At 51.4% G+C, this 17,160-nt stretch overlaps 2 long non-coding RNA genes across 14 annotated transcripts in view; both read right to left on the bottom strand.

Moving 5' to 3' along the window:
* The window catches only part of LOC136102759 (uncharacterized), a 44,948-nt gene that overhangs the window by 13,988 nt on the left and 13,800 nt on the right, over positions 1-17,160 (bottom strand). For 3 of the 4 annotated variants that reach the window (XR_011739520.1, XR_010651473.2, XR_011739521.1), the window contains exon 4: positions 667-755. This is a non-coding gene — a long non-coding RNA (uncharacterized lncRNA). Of the gene's footprint in view, positions 1-666; positions 756-937; positions 1,670-17,160 lie in introns of those variants that run through there. The other variant, XR_011739522.1, reaches the window with a different exon arrangement.
* Positions 6,364-15,984, bottom strand: LOC136102586 (uncharacterized). 10 transcript variants are annotated; one of them, XR_011739518.1, is made up of 6 exons: positions 13,874-13,958; positions 13,293-13,404; positions 11,852-12,277; positions 11,089-11,304; positions 6,975-7,042; positions 6,364-6,413 (listed from the first exon to the last, which is right to left on the bottom strand). It is a non-coding gene; the product is annotated as an uncharacterized lncRNA (long non-coding RNA). The 10 variants fall into 10 exon arrangements; XR_011739515.1 differs by lacking the exons at positions 6,364-6,413; positions 6,975-7,042 and adding an exon at positions 9,898-10,645 and having other exon boundaries at positions 10,986-11,304; XR_011739517.1 differs by lacking the exons at positions 6,364-6,413; positions 6,975-7,042 and adding an exon at positions 9,898-10,645.

Genomic DNA, 17,160 nt, shown 5'->3' with positions numbered 1-17,160 from the left:
ACAAGCCTGAATTTGTAATAAACATCTCTCATTGCACCTTAAAAGAGAGTCCGTACCGCATTCGCTACAAATGGCGCCCTGGAACAGGGACTTTCAGCGTGCCTATAAAGGCAGTAGCCGCTCTGGTAGCGAAGCCCAATCGAACCAGGAAACAGGACCGGGAACCAGGACAGTGCGCGCCCACCACCAACGAAAGGTGAGCGATTGGGAACCATGGGAGGGAAGTTATCCCTTAAGCAAAGACAAACCCTGGATGTCCTTCAACATGCGCTACAAACGCAAAATCAGGATGTATCAGGGGTCTGATTGGTGAGTTTATTAGAATGGATTGCTAATCATGTGCTAGACTTTCCTACAACTGGTACATTTCAGTTGGAGACATGGCACAAAGATGAATGAGAATTATATGAACAGGTAACGACTGGAGATAAAGCTGCTTGCAAATATTCATCTACTTGGGGAAAAATTGTGACTACTAAGATACAGGATACAGGACTGATACATCAGGGACAGAGGGACAGCTTACTATAGAAAAAAATGCGTATATGGCAGTTACATCGCTCATGTAATGTCTAACTTAGCTAAAGAGCAAATGCTTGAGCAAGCATCATAGCGAGTATAAATGCAAACCTGAGTTTGTAATAAATGTCTCTCATGGCACCTTACCGTGAGTCCACACCAGATTCGCTACACTCTTCCTCATAGGTTCACCACCTTCCTCTCCTTCCTTGCTTTTCCTTTGCACGCTGCTCCACCTGAAGAGAAACACACAGAGGACTGAGCTACACCAGCCCAAGGGCACTACAATCAGACAGGGGCTGAGTCCGGGGGCTGACACCTCCCCACACCCCACAACGAGCCCACCTTGCCTTGGCCCCGGCCCCTCGCACATGCCTTAGAGATATCATAGCTCAGTACAAATCCCCACAGTCCTCACCTGCTGTTTGGTGCTTGCGGAGGGTCACACTCCCTGTGCCCCAGGACACTGGCCCTACACGGCCAAGCTCGGCAGCGGGACTGTCTGGAGCTGCCGCTGGCTGGTTCTCCAGCTTTAGGGTCACCCGCAGAAGCCCGCTCTCCTCAGCTCTGCACACCCATCCAGTTGCGCCGCCCAGGCAAAGTCAGCTTCACCCTCTGCTCTACACCTCACCTGCAAACAACCAACTCTTCAACTGACAACTGTCCAAAACCCACCGACAAACTCTCCACACCTCAGCCTTTCGTTTGCAACTGCTGCCTCTAGTGCATCTCACAGACAAGCCTTCAAAATCCCCTCATCCTGCAATAACACTCCAGCACTGATCACCTGTGGGAACAACTACCACAATACCATGCAAACACCAACCAGTTCTGGCACGGAAATATCACTTTCTCCTCAAGATTCCACCCTACACCAACTGCTGACAAACACACGCTGTCCTCACCAAAGCCAAACGCTGCAACAACCAGCGACAACTCAAATTTGCGTGGGCGGTGCAAAATTGCAGGGGTGAGCTAACGCAGAGCTGGGCTTGAAAGCTGTGGAGTGTACACCCTGTTGTTTAACGTGGCGAGGCACTCCCATTCTGCCTTCTCCCTGGGAGAAGCGCATGAGCAGAGGTTGCTTCAAGGCACGATGAGAACGGTTCGGTTCTCCGGGTCTCGGAGGGCGAGAGTAATAAATGTGGTCTGTGTCGTGGCGTAGGAACTTCCCATCCACTTGCTTCTCCATTCAGTCTGGTGCTGCAAGAGAGGGAGAGAAAGAAAAAGTTAGGACCGAGTTAACAACCTCATCATCCCTGACCCCTAACCTGCAGGAATCCTAGGAGGCCTGATATAAGTTTTGCTCATCTCCCTGTCTTTGCTGGAATACTTAACTGTAGAAATTTCTGTCATCAACATTCTCTTAACCGATCTGATGTGTTCATAGTTCCTAGCCCAGCATCCTTTCCTCAAAGTACCTCAGCATTTCCCTTTGAAACCACACCTTAGTGCCATCCCGTCCCAGAGCTACCTCAGCATTTCCCACTGCAGCCTCTGCGATGCCATCTCCTCCCTGAGGTACCTCAGCCTTTACCACCAAAACCTCTCTCCCTTCCGTCCTCTCCTTTAAGTCCCTCACCCTTTCCCGCCAAAGTCTCCCCCGATGTCATCACCTCCCTGAGGTACCTCAGCCTTTCCCGTCAAAGCCTCCCCCAATATCATCCCCTCCCTGCGGTACCTCAGCCTTTCCCGTCAAAGCCTCCCCCGATATCATCCCCTCCCTGAGGTACCTCAGCCATTCCCGTCAAAGCCTCCCCCGATATCATCCCCTCCCTGAGCTACCTCAGCCTTTCCTGTCAAAGCCTCCCCCGATATCATCCCCTTCCTGAGGTAGCTCAGCCTTTCCTGTCAAAGCCTCCCCCGATATCATCCCCTCCCCGAGGTAGCTCAGCCTTTCCTGTCAAAGCCTCCCCCGATATCATCCCCTCCCCGAGGTACCTCAGCCTTTCCTGTCAAAGCCTCCCCCGATATCATCCCCTCCCCGAGGTACCTCAGCCTTTCCTGTCAAAGCCTCCCCCGATATCATCCCCTCCCCGAGGTACCTCAGCCTTTCCTGTCAAAGCCTCCCCCGATATCATCCCCTCCCCGAGGTACCTCAGCCTTTCCTGTCAAAGCCTCCCCCGATATCATCCCCTCCCTGAGGTACCTCAGCCTTTCCTGTCAAAGCCTCCCCCGATATCATCCCCTCCCCGAGGTACCTCAGCCTTTCCTGTCAAAGCCTCCCCCGATATCATCCCCTCCCTGAGGTACCTCAGCCTTTCCTGTCAAAGCCTCCCCCGATATCATCCCCTCCCTGAGGTACCTCAGCCTTTCCTGTCAAAGCCTCCCCCGATATCATCCCCTCCCTGAGGTACCTCAGCCTTTCCCGCCAAAGCCTCCCCCGATATCATCCCCTCCCCGAGGTACCTCAGCCTTTCCCGTCAAAGCCTCCCCCGATATCATCCCCTCCCTGAGGTACCTCAGCCTTTCCCGTCAAAGCCTCCCCCGATATCATCCCCTCCCCGAGGTACCTCAGCCTTTCCTGTCAAAGCCTCCCCCGATATCATCCCCTCCCCGAGGTACCTCAGCCTTTCCTGTCAAAGCCTCCCCCGATATCATCCCCTCCCCGAGGTACCTCAGCCTTTCCTGTCAAAGCCTCCCCCGATATCATCCCCTCCCTGAGGTACCTCAGCCTTTCCCGTCAAAGCCTCCCCCGATATCATCCCCTCCCCGAGGTACCTCAGCCTTTCCTGTCAAAGCCTCCCCCGATATCATCCCCTCCCTGAGGTACCTCAGCCTTTCCCGTCAAAGCCTCCCCCGATATCATCCCCTCCCCGAGGTACCTCAGCCTTTCCTGTCAAAGCCTCCCCCGATATCATCCCCTCCCTGAGGTACCTCAGCCTTTCCTGTCAAAGCCTCCCCCGATATCATCCCCTCCCCGAGGTACCTCAGCTTTTCCCGCCTAAGCTCCTCCCGCGCCGTCCCGCCCTCAGGTTCCTCCGCCGCTCCCTCCGTTCCCGGCCCCCCCCGCCCCTCGCGCCCCCCCTTGGCGCTCCCGACCCGCCGCTGCCCCCTCCCGCTCGCTTTCCTCCCTCTGTCCTGTGTCACTACGGGGGCTCCCCCTCCGTAAGTAACATATTAATGCAACAAATCTGGTGGCATAAAGCTACGGGGGAAAAAAATCCAGCGGAGAATCAGATAAATTCACGTGTTCTTTAAAGACAGCTCATGCATTCAACCAACTCCCAGGTGGGCCTGGCTGTGGAAAGGAAAGTTTGCTTGAGCACTTAGCGCCAGTGTCTGATGAGCAGACAAAACACCAACTGCAGACCGGGGACCCCCAGTTCTCAACCAGTTCATGGCTCTGAGCATCTTCTTTCCACACACTGCAGGTAACGCTTTACATCTGCAATCCCCTCCCTAAACCCATCTTGTTCCTGGCTGAGAAGATACCAGATGTGGGAACTATTGCATGATAGAAGAATTTGTGCTGTTAAATCACAGGATTCTGAGCACTGCAGATGATCACAGTGCGGTGCTGTCCTGAGAAGAAAGGATGAGTGACTCTTGGTGTTCCCTGCTGCTCACTGCCCTGATCCTGCCCACCCTCATGTTCCAGCCACTCAGACCCCAGCCAGAATGACTGAGACAGGAGGGTCTCTTAAGGATGTTTTGTTTTGTCCAGATACCTTTAATTTGCTTATATACACAGATTTCATAAGAGGAAGCACTTGATTTCACCGATGACACGATTTCTCCAGTAACGCATCTCACCAAGATTGCCAATTGACAGTCCCCCTTAGGATGAGAGAACGTTCATGTTGAACAAACCATGAACACTTGTAGTGATTGAAACTGGGGGTTTTTCAGACAAGCACCATCTGCCTCCTGCGCCAGAGACTCAACAGAATTATGTCTCAGACATTATGGCAACAACAGCTCATCCCGCAGCAATGGGTCACTCAGAGCGAAAACAATCCCGTATGGACACCGTGTCCAGCAGCAGATGGGGCACTCAGGAGAAGGTGAATCGCGATTTACCTCCCAACACCAGCCGAGGCCCGCAGACAAAGGCCGCGGGCTGACAGGGGAGGGGACGGGCCTTTCGTTCTCCTTCTTTGCTTCTCTTTTCCTTTCCTACACCCTTATTTCATCTCCTCTCCCTCTATGAGCAGTATAACCTAAGGCTTAGAGCCACAAAACTCCTTTGTGTAAACCCTTTGGCTGTTAAACTGTTCACCAATTTGGCTTAAGCAGCGTAAATCTTCCTGCTAATTGGGCCAAGCTGCAAAGTAAAAGGTGTTGGGGTTTTTTTGTTTATGGTCCTTGAGTACCCCATATACTCTTTTCTAACTAAGGGGACCTGAATCGGAGTCACCTCCCCACACACGGACAGCTGGGGACGTTCTGCAATGAAAACTTGTATGGAGAGGGGAACACACTGAATAGGTCAATCCAGCATTTAATAAAAGCAACGGAGTTAGCTCTTGAATTAACATTGATAACATGCTCTGCTATATTGTGGCCAGTTGCGATTGGAAACAGCGCAGTTACAAGTTCGGTGTGCATGGTCCTCTGTATACACGAAGACATCCAGCCAGCTTTAGTCACACACCTGATCTTTCCTTCGTGTTACAGATCTCTGCAATGAAAGCTGGGAGCAACAAACATTCAGCTTTCTGATGTGTCATTAAAGAGATTTTTCTGCATTTACTACAACCTTGACCGAGCCTGTACCTGATTGCTTTAACTGGCATTAGATAAGTCATTGAGGAAGCAGTCAAGTCAGCCCGCGAGAAGACACGGAGAGGTGACAAAGTTGTAAGTCCCTAGGATGCTGGCACACCAGCACGAACACAGGCAAGCAGAAGCCTCCAACGCATTGGCAGAAATATCCTACTCAGGTACAGCAGGCAAATGCAACTTATAATGGAACGGTTACAATATGCTTGGTAGAAAAAAGCTGAGGTTCCGCTGCCTCAGGCGCACAGCGGTTACTGCTGTGTCTGGTCTAACCCAGATCCAGTAGTGAGCTACACGTGTTTATCTTGGTTTGATATTTGTAGTGCACGTGTTAACGTACAGATCAATATACAAGACAAGGTCTGATGAACAAAATCTCTCTCTGAAAGATCCTGAAGTGATCACTGGAGTGATTTTCAAGGCAAAGATTCTGTCTGTCTCCAGCTCCCAGAAGACTTCAGAGGTGAAATTCTCTATAAATCCTGAGGGGGAAAGAGGGGGTTGTAAGGAACATGAACCTGAAGAACATTCAGTAGCTCTCCCGGGCGCTCTGTGACGGAGCCTCCCCTGTTCACCAGCTCCTGAGGCTCCAGGGGCTGCAACACGGGGCACAACGCGCTCACAGACTGAACCTGCGCTGAGCGAGAAAATGCCTTCCTGATGAAGCTTTAACATCAACACACCAACTATTGCTTGTCCTTCAAGGAAACTATCTTGTTATAAGCATTTATAGCTCTATTGTCTATTTATGCTTTTAGCAATAAGCGCTTTTATCCACATTTCATTTTGGTGCACCTGGTAAGACATGTGATTGAAGGTGACAGATAAGAGCAGGGCACTCTTTTAATCCCTAAGACAGGACCCTGGGAAAACTTCACAGGAATCAGTTCTTCACTACATTGCTGCTCCTTGCATTCACAGCCCAGCAGAAAAGCACGGGCCGAGGTGAGAACCGCCCGCAGAAGGGGCTGCCAGACACTGTTCTGGCTGATGCTCTGCCAGGACGTGCTTCGTTTTCTGTCCGGTGCTGTGCGGGGGGAACACGGAACATCGGCACGAAAAACCTGCGCTTGGCTCGTGCAGCGTCTGTGTCACGGGAACCGACAGCCACGTCCCATCGCTGACCTCGCGTGTTCACACAGCTGACTCAGTGATCGATACAGGTTTATCTGCATTACAAGCACAGCTGAGCCAGGTCAAGAGTGCTTCTTGAGAACCATTTTCAAAATGATCTTTCTAGACAATAAAGACTGATTTATCTTAATTTGTCTTACCTAAAAGCTAAGAAAGTATTTAATTTCTAGTAAGAAAGATGCCTAATTTTCTTTTGGCTATTAAAAATTGTATTAACCTCCAAAAATAAGAGAGTAAATGTCTGTTAACACTTTTTCCTTTTATGCTGATGTGAAGAAAATTCCTCTCTCATCCTGGTACTGTCAAACAGGATGAACATTTACAGAGAATGAGAGTGGGGAGTGATGAAAAAGTCAACAGCTTTTGCAGTCAGTTTGTATAAATTAAGATAAACCTGATATTGAAGCAAACCCAAATGTTTCTAATGTTTTCCTATAGAATCTCCTGCTGCTGTACAATAAGATACACTCTCAGACTATGACAACATTAGTCCGTGTCTTTGTAAGGCGCAGTCTTTTTCCTACCATATCATGCATAGGTGCCACACTTATATATAGCCAGGTAACTGCTCATCTAAGGTGCATTTTGAAACATACCTTATCCTGCTTTGGAACCTGTGCCGAAATGGAAAGTAGTTGCTCTGTATCCAGGAATTTTGAGATAACTGTAAAACAAAAGTAAACAGATCAGAAATTGAATGGAAATCATAACAAAATCTATTTTTTTTTTTATGAACTTTTGTTAATCTTTTTCTTCCATTCTATCTTCACAAATTATTTACCAGGGAAAAAACAGGTTAAAAATTGCTGCTATCTAAATTATGTTGTCATAACTACACAGACTGTACCGAAGCATGTAGCGATTATTTTACAGGTGGACATATATCAATTTGGTAATATTCTTTTAGTGTGATTGAATCACACGTCTCTTGTGATAAAGATCAAGATGACACGATCCAGCTCCAGGTGCACTGACTCATACTCTGCTGTTGTGTTCTGTTTAGTTTGTCTGGACCACTATGAAGCAACAGGAAAAAACACCCATACACAACAACAGAACATCAGTGATGCCTTTATTTGTTTTTAATGTATACATTATGTACACCCGAATACTTCCAACTAGTCACAGAGGTAGAGACAAACTCACATTCTTTGAAAAAGGTATTGGCTGACTTCTACCCATTTAATCTGAGAAATTCGCTTTTCTTAGCAAAATCCTTGACAAAAACATCACTATCATAATAAAGATTATTTCCACTACGTGTCACCTGGCAAATAATTACAATTCAAACATATTGCATACTTTCACAGATTAGAAAGAAAGTGTTTTAACATAAATTGAATATGATGCATTAAAAATAAACTACTACTTAGTTGAATACACTCAGAAAACCAAAGATGGTAAATGTCAAATGAGGGTTCCAGGTAAGAGTACCCTACAGATTTGAAGCGCGCTTTGGGGACACCCAGTGCCTCCTGTTCACTGTACATTATGTGAACTGCAGCAGCTGAGACCCTGGGATGTGTGACCTGCAAAAACCATGAACATTAAAGTAACGTTTATAAATCACAAGCATGTTATTTGGCTTCCTTATGGACTGAAAGTGACAGGAGTGAAGCATCTGGGCAGGAACAATCCCAAGTTCCAGTATAGGTTGGGGCATGACCTATTAGAGAGCAGTGTAGGGGAAAGGGACCTGGGGGTCCTGGTGGACAACAGGATGACCATGAGCCAGCACTGTGCCCTTGTGGCCAGGAAGGCCAATGGCATCCTTGGGTGTATTAGAAGGGGGGTGGTCAGTAGATCGAGAGAGGTCCTCCTTCCCCTCTACTCCGCCCTGGTGAGACCCCATCTGGAATATTGTGTTCAGTTCTGGGCCCCTCAGTTCAAGAAGGACAGGGAACTGCTGGAGAGGGTCCAGCGTAGGGCAACAAAGATGATTAAGGGAGTGGAGCAGCTCCCTTATGAAGAAAGGCTGAGGGAGCTGGGGCTCTTTAGTTTGGAGAAGAGGAGACTGAGGGGTGACCTTATTAATGTTTATAAATATATAAAGGGTGAGTGCCATGAGGATGGAGTCAGGCTCTTCTCAGTGGCAAACAATGATAGGACAAGGGGCAATGGGATCAAGCTGGAACACAAGAGGTTCCACTTAAATTTGAGAAAGAACTTCTTCTCAGTGAGGGTAACAGAGCACTGGAACAGGCTGCCCAGGGAGGTTGTGGAGTCTCCTTCCCTGGAGACATTCAAAGCCCGCCTGGACACATTCCTGTGCGACCTCACCTAGGCGTTCCTGCTCCAGCAGGGGGATTGGACTGGATGATCTTTTGAGGTCCCTTCCAATCCCAAACATACTGTGATACTGTGATACTGTGATCTAAACGTGATCTGTCCCACATTCATTCTTCACCACCCTGCAGCGGTTCTAGCAGGAGCTTCACACGTTTTCCCCCATTTAAGAGTTTAGATGCCAAAATATCCCAATAAGAACCATAATGCTTGTTTACATCTAGAATTGTCTTAAATATACGTCCTCCTATGCATGTTACAGAACACTGTAACCCTGCTTTGTATATTAACATGTAAAACATGCCACTAAAACCGTATCAATTAACTGACTAGACAAAGTTTTCCTCTGGAATTTAACACGTGCATTAAAACTCCTCCAAACCGAAGCCCAGCTCTACTAGGCCGTCCCACAAGCGCAGGGCTTGAGCTCTGGTTTGAGCCCGATGCCGCACTCCCCGCGCCGGGCTGCAGTACCGCGCTGTGGCCACCGGGCGGCAGCACCAGCGACACCCGGCGGGCGGTGCACCGCGGGAGCACCGGGGCGCCACCGCGCATGCGCGGAACCGGGGCTGAACGTGCGCGTGTGTGCGGGGGTGACCTGCACCGGGGTGACCACCCGGGATCACCCACAGCAAACGAGTCACCCGGGACAACGCGGAACAGAAAATCCGCTCTAGAGAACCACCCCACCCAGAGAACCCTCCTCGGCGGAACCTCCCGGCGGCCCGTTCGAGCTCTCTAGTGCCCTATTTGCGTAGCCACGCCTCTGATTTGCATTTCTCCGCCCCATCCTCGCCCCGCCTGTCGTTCCCACGCGCCCCGCCCCTCCTCTTATCTCTCGCAATCTGATTTGCAGGCTTCGAATCTCAATTTGCATTCTCCCCGCCTACTCACCTCCCTGCCCAAGCCCCGAGGAGATTTGCATATCCGGCACGACGCTCTGCTCTGTTCTGTTTCTATTCGACCCCATCTATTTCTATTATTTCTACTTCTATTAATTCTCGTTCTATTTCTTTTCCTGTTTTCTGTTTCTTTCCCTGCGAAGTACAAACCACACCTGATCTCACAGATGTCCAGTGTAACCTGCAGCTGCTTTTGGTAAATATGAGCAGAACTTTACAGCACACGGTTTTCCCAGCAACATGAAGCAGAGAGCGTATTCAAAAAAAAAAAAAACAACCCACAAACACAAAGACGACACACAGCCTTGTAAGTCGGGTGATTAATTCTATTCAGTACGCTTTTACTTAAGTTAGATTACAAGAAAACTAAATTGGGCTTGCCCAGTGCCCTGTGAGTAGTAAAAACCATCACCACACAGTCAGTCACTCAGCAGAGAGCTCGCAGCAGCTCCCCGGCTGCCGCAGTTATGGAACGAAGCGTCTGGCTCGCACACAGAGCCCCCCAGCCCCTGCTCCCACCGCTGACCAGGTGCGGGTGCCGTTCTGCTCCCTGGGGGCAGCTCAGGCCTTTCCCTCAAGTGCACCCGCCAGAGACATTTCCGGGTAAGAATGAGTTTTTTAATCCTTTCTATAAACAGAATTTCTTTGCATTTTAAAAACCTTGTACATCACTGACATTGACACCTATGTCTCTTTTTACACATACGTATGTATTTAGGGAATATATTTGATTCATATATATCATCTATTTCCACTGTAATATATATCTACTTAGACATCTACACACTTGCGTATGCATTTACATGTATATATCTGCTTAAACTTATACAGAATATCTGTTTATGCTTATATATATCACCACTTATTATCTAGAATATCCATTTATACTTACGCACCTGTTTAGCCTTCTCTTTGGACACAAATATCTTTCTAGACTTGCAGATGTTGGCATATTGTTACAATCATATTATTACATTTATGTATATTTAGACAGAGCTATCGATTCACACTTGGCGTGTGGCACGATGAGCAGTGACACGTGGCCAGCTGCACGGCTCAAGCACGAGGGACACCCCGACCTGCCAGGGAAAAGCGCCACTGAGAGGCAGACAGAAACAAAGTACGTCAGAGCACGCTGTCAGATATTGGGGAAACACTCATCGCATCCAGTTGCCTCTCTTTTTCAATTTTTAGAACAAATACCCATCTGCTTAAGTACACCTAATAAATTATATGCTGCACCTACTCAACAATTACTCTTAACTATGGAAGTCAACATGTAAATTAGACCATTTGCTTTAAGTTTCATTGATAGGAAAATCACTGAGATAGAAGACATGGGTTTACTTTAAAAAATAAATAAATATCCCCATTCCTGCAGTGCAGCATAAGGCTACGAAAAAGGAGCGTCAGACTCACGAACACTTTTGGCTGCACTGCAGCACACAGGGGAACACGTTTCTGTGACCGTGACAGCTCGACTGTCGCACCCGGGAACCCAAAGCCCAGCGGTGCCACCAACCTTTGCCAGGCCTGCTGTGCTGGGCTCTGCGGAAGGAAATGGACTTTGGTTGGTTGTTTCAAAGAAAATGAACAGTCCTGTTGTTGATGAGGCCACTGCCCACTACATCACCTGGGAAGATCCACTCGGAGGGCAGGTTCATCAAATGCAGCTTCTTGGAATGAGGAATGCTGCCGTTTTGGAAGATTTCTTACCAACTGAAGTCAGAACTACACACTGTAGGTCAAGAGAAAAAAGTCACTATTGAAACAACAACTCATCCAAACCACACATGGACTCACCGCCACCAGTTACAAGGCTGAAAGTGCTTCTTGGGAACACCTGGCAAACACGCAGAACAAAACCGATTTGCCCAGGTGCCTGTATCTCTGTCAGCTTTTTGAGTACTGTTCTAAGATATTTTAAAAACCTATTGAGTGAAAAAGAACAAAGCATTTGTCATTGAATCAGGTTGTTTCTTCTGGACATCTGAACTCTTACAAACACCTCCTTTCCTCTTCTAGTACAAAATCATTTCCATAGTACCATTCAATAGTAAGCCCACAGAAACAGAAGATTACGCTTTCAGGAAGAGAAAATAACCAGAGGGAGGTGAGCTCTGCACAGGTGTACCGTGCTCCAGAACAGACCTTATTTTTAGTACTCCTGGTAAAATATTTCGTATTAAAAATATAGAAGGAGAGTCGGTGCATTCTTAATGTTAACTTTAAAGTCCACTCTACAAGTACCTCAGGAAAAGTGCAGACACGCGTCCTAGCCGTACCTTGTACGGGCAGACCGCTCTGGATTCCTTCTGCCTGTCTGGTACTTCTGTAGCAGAAGACGGGGCAACCGCGGTGAAACGGTGGCAGCAGACATCCAGCTGAAAGAGGAAAAGCCCTTCAGAACAAGGCTGGATAGGAACCTGACACTTCCTTTTTTCTTGCGAAGGCTACAGCTGAGTGGAGAAAAAAGTATTTTGCACCATCTTCAGTACAGCTGTTGATACGGCCACTGGAGTGTTTGCGTTTTTTGGATAACCAGGCCATTTTTGACTCATTGGCAGTCTGAGTTCCCTAGAACAAATTTTCCCAGATACACACAGAACACAGACACAGATATCACCCAAGTATAGCCAAGATTTCCTTCCTCGCCCTGGATGCTGTCACTGAAGAGCCCAGCAGCCCATCCGTCCTCGTGAACCGCCCCACTGAAAAAAAAAAAAATTATCTTTTCCAGGCTGTTTCTTCAAAGGGAAAAGATATTTTAAATTGCAGTTATCTTTTCCAACAAAGTGATTTTGTGATTCCTTTGAAAAGGAGGGTAAGCTTGCCAGAGAAAGATAGGGACAGGGAGCAAGACAAGGTGACACAGAGAGAGGGGCAAGAGGGCCAGGGAGCAGGGCAAAGGGAAGAAGAGGCCAAAATGAGAGACAAGGAGCAGGAGACAGAGACGGTGGGAAAAATCCTAGAATGGGCAGTGGGAGAGACAGACAAAGGAGAAGTGGGCGCCGGGCTGCGGGACAGAGACAGGAAGGAGGAAACGCAGTGACAGGGAGCAGGGCAGAGCGACAGAGAAACAAAAACAAAGAGGGAAGAGGACAGAGAAACCAGGAGTAAGACAAGGAGAAGGGCAGAGAAACAGGAACCGGGGTGGGTAGGGAGCAGGACCAAGAGATGGGGCGAGGATGGAGATGGCGGAAGAAACCTGGGATGGCCAACAGGACAGGGAAGAATATGACTGTGGGTAGGGAGCAGGACACAGGGATACAGCGAGAAACAATGGGACAGGGAGCAGCATTAAAGGTCAGAAAGAATAAGAGATGAACAGGAAGGAGGAATGGAACGCTGAGATGCTGAACAAAAAACGCCAGCAACAGTGAGCGAGACAAACGAATAGAGAGAGAAGGGCAAGGAAGGAAGAAGAGATAGGAAGGTGGGAGATAAGAACTGCACGTACAGGTACTGAGAAGAAAAGAACAGCAGGGAACAGGCCAGAGAAACTGTGGGGAAAAAAAGAGACTGATGCAGATCAAGACAAAGATATGGAAAAGGGAAAAACAGCCATAGAAGATGGAGCAGGACACAAAAACAGAGAGAAAAGGAGAGGTATAGGGAAGCAAAATTTTAAAATAATAATAATAAACCAAAACCACCACCAAGGAGGGGCAGGGAGGCACCAGGACACACAAGCCGGGGACGAGGCCCCGAGGGCCAGGGACTCACAGCGGCTCTCGCTTTCGGTGCCTGCCAGGAGGCTTCTAACAGCTCAGACGCTCCCGTCTCCTTCTCTCCTCCCTTCCTCTCCGGTAACTCGGGGCGCTCGGCCGTCCTCAGCCTAGGAGAACACGGTGGGGTGTCAGGGCTCCTACGAGACGAGGCTTCGGGGACATGGAGCCTCGCTGGCTCGCTCGCCAGGCAGCCGTCCCGCTCCAGGATACGCGCACGGACCCTGCCGCGCACGTTGGACCCCGGCCCGCCGCACGCCGCGCAGAGGGAGCCTTCGCCACCCGGAGAGAGGGGCTCGCTCTCTCGCCCGCCGCAGGAAGCGGACGTTGGGCCGACGGCCCCGCATTTCTTCCTCTTTACCTCTCCCCAACCTCTCTGGCTCCAGCAGCAGCAGCCCCCGTCCACGCACGGGACGTGCACCCCTGTCCCTTCTCCCGCCACGCTGCCAGACGAGCCTTGCCAGCCCGAGGCGGGCGCAGCCAACGGCATCCCCCGGGCTGGGAGCGAACGGCCACATCCTCAGCGCGGCCTCTGGGAGAGGGAGAGAAGAAGCAGCGGCCGTTAGCACCGTAGCTCACCCCTGCCCCAGCCTGCTCCTTCCGCAGGGGCCACCGGAGAGGTGCCGAGGGCCGGCTTGCCGCCTTCACGACGGGGCTCGGGAGCGGCCCAGGAACACGGGACGGGTTCGCAGGAGCTGCCGGAGCTGGGAGCGGCTGCACGGGGCGAGCGGGGCCGCGGGAGGAGGCTCGGGGGGAGCTCTGGCGAGCTGGGGACGCACCCGGCATCTGCCCCCGGCCGGCTGTCGCCTCCTGCTCCTCTGCCGCACGCTGGGGACGGAGGACGGCGCCGCGTCTCCCACCTGGGCGCTGCTCCCCAGGTTCCATTCCCCGCCTGGGCTGGGGGGTCTGCTGAGCATCGGGCGTTCACAGCCCCCCCTCAGAAACACAGAAATTCCAAATTAGAGTTCAGCCTCTGAAAAAAGTAGAGCAGGAGAAAGCAGAGGAATTAGTCAGAAGAAGGGACAGGAGAGCAGCTGAGCTAACGGAGGATTCGAGGGAAACGGGCCACCTCAAAACACAAGGCATCCTCAAAAAACCAGAGCAACTGCAGCAACGCCAGACAGCATTAAGACAAACTGACACCGTTTAGGACACGCTCAGCATAAAAGCAAACACATCCAGCGGTGCAGGAAAGCATCTCGCCCCTTCCCCACAGCACCGCCACAGGACACAGCCCTGTGAGGCCACGGGATGGGCTCGTACTGAAACGGAGAAATAAGCTTGACAGCAGAGTCAATTACACCGTTAAGCAGGCAATGTTTCTTTCATCTGCACTGGGGAGCTCTGGGGGTCGTCCTCTGTAAGTGCTCCCACGACTGGATGCTCTTGCATTGCTTATAATCACACAGTTGCTACATATTAATTACAATTGTTTTAAATTTTGAACATACAATATATCTAGCCTAAGAAATAATTGATGAAGTTAGTTATAAATGTTTAGTTTCTCACTGACAACACATCTATTAGTTAAATATAAACTAAGCTCTCAGCTTCTAAACAATGTGTTATTAAATCTTCTGTCTCCCTCTTGTCATGCAGAAGGATCTAAAAGGTGAAAAACATCCCCTCATCGTGCAGGCGGTCAGAAAGCATTTACCCCACGTGAACCGGTTAATGAAGGGTACATCTTCTATAACTTCATCGCAGTATACATTAACTTGGTAGCTTCTCTTGAATTCCCCCCTTTTCAATATACTTGCAAACTCTTTGGCAGTATAAATCTATGAAATATTATCCTCTCGCGTTGTGGTACAGCACAATTATTTGTTACCCACTAGCAGTACCAAACAGAACACTGTAGCGTAATGTAAGTAAAAACGACTAGCATCAAAATCAGAGTCCTAAGATCAATGCTGACAGAACTGCGAAGCCGCAGCTCCTGCCGGAGCTCCTGCCGGAGCTCCTGCCGGTTCTGGCGTTGGTTTCTGGCACTTCTGACCGCTTCGGGTCAAACGGCGCCTCTTCCCCCGGCCGTGCGCTGCAGTACCCGAGTTTCGCCACAGGGCGGCAGCACTGAGACCGCCGCGGCAGCCCCGGGCGAGCGGTCGTGCCGCGTTTCGCGGGAACCCCGCAAAATAAACCCCAGAAAACAAACGCAACGAAACAAAAACGCACACAGAGAGCCGCGGAACGAAAGCCGCGCGTACAGGACACAGAACCCGCCGGGCCTCGCCCCGAGCTCCCGCCAAAGCGGCGCCCGACCCGCCACGCCACCGAGCCTGCCACCGCGCCTTAGCTCTGGTTTGAAACGTCTCCCCCCGACTAACGGGGGCTGCGCCGCTCCCGGAGGGACACACGGCTCGGGGTCACACACCTCCCACCGGCTTCGCCAGCTCGGCCGTAAGGGCAGGGGGGAAACTGAACCGAACGCCTCCTCACCGCGCCGGCCCATCCCACTCCCCCCCGTTCCAACGGCACGGTCACCCTCGCCGCGGACGCACTCACCTGCCGCCTCTTTCGCCGCTCCGTTCCCCTCGCACTCTCCCACCGTCCCGCCGGGCTCCGCGGGCACCGACACCCGCCGCGCCCCGGAGACCTCCGCGGCGGGAGGCCCCCTCTGCCTTTCTGTCGCCTCCTTCCTTTCTGCCGCCTCCGGGGACCTCACGAAGGGCTGCCCTGAGCCGACTGCCTCCAGGTCTCCGGGTACCGGTTGCAGCAACCGCTCCGCAGCCGTCCCGACCCCCGTTCCCGTTAATTCCCGGTACCCACCCCGAGACACCACGGACCCGCTCGCCAGGACCCGCGCTGATTGGCTGCTTTCCACCCCACCACGCTGTCCTCCTATTGGATGCTCCGTCCGGCGCCCAGAGGCCCGCAACGCCCGCCCCTCCGGCAAAATGATAGCCTGCCTAGGCACGTCAATCACCATTTTCTCCGCCTATCAGAGCTCGCAGTGAGGGCAGGCGCAGTAGGGAGAGAGCAGCACCCGCCCCTTTCCGCAACACGATTGGCTGCCGAAGACAAGTCAATCATCATTCTCTTGGCCCATCAGTACTCGCAGTTTGCGCTTGCGCAGTACAGAGCGTCCGACACCCGCCCCTCCGGCAATCTGATTGGCGGACAGAATGGCAATTGACGTGCCTTGGCAGCCTATCAGCGATCCGCCCCCCCCCCCAGCCTTCCCGCGCCATCTGATTGGCCCGCTCTGCACCCTCACCCGTCTGCTCTCCGCCCTGCCGGGCCCCCCACGCCCTTTGCCCGCGCGGCTTCCAGCAGCCGCGTTTGAAAGGGAACAACAAACCGCGCTCCTTTGCTTTACGCTGACAAGGGGGGCGGGTGGTCACCTACCCTTAAATTCATTGTGAACAGAGAGAGCCCTAAGGAGCTCCGGCCGGCAGGTTTCTCTCCCCTGTGCCCGGGACTGAGGAGACGCCGCCTCCTCCTGCTGCCGCCTCGCCCGTTCCTCTCGCAGCGGGGCCGCCCCGGGAGAGCCGGGCGCCTCTTTTTTTCCCGGCGGCTCGTCCGACCGTTGCCCCCCCTTTCTGACGGGCACGACCTCGGTCGCAGCGGCAGCGCCCCCCTCTTACCCGCGGCACGGGCACCGGGCGCCGCTCCCCAGCTGCAGTTCCGGGCTGTGGCCACCAGACGGCAGCACCGAGCGCGGTCACGCAGCGCCCCCGGGCCCCGCAGCGCGGGCGCTTTTTCTTGACCCGCGGGCAGCCTGAGCTCCCCGAACGCGCTTTCCCAGAGCCGCGCACATGGCAGACACACTGATAAAAGATAATAGCCCGACATTGCTAAAATGTGTTTTTTTCCTAAAGATGCCTTCTGTCCTAATAAAATACATTGCCTCTCCCTGTGCCCCG

The sequence above is a fragment of the Patagioenas fasciata genome, chromosome 5 (genome assembly GCF_037038585.1).
Source record: "Patagioenas fasciata isolate bPatFas1 chromosome 5, bPatFas1.hap1, whole genome shotgun sequence".
NCBI classification, from domain to species: domain Eukaryota; kingdom Metazoa; phylum Chordata; class Aves; order Columbiformes; family Columbidae; genus Patagioenas; species Patagioenas fasciata.
Note: the sequence above shows the minus strand (reverse complement) of the source record. Positions and strands in the feature narration are given on the sequence as shown.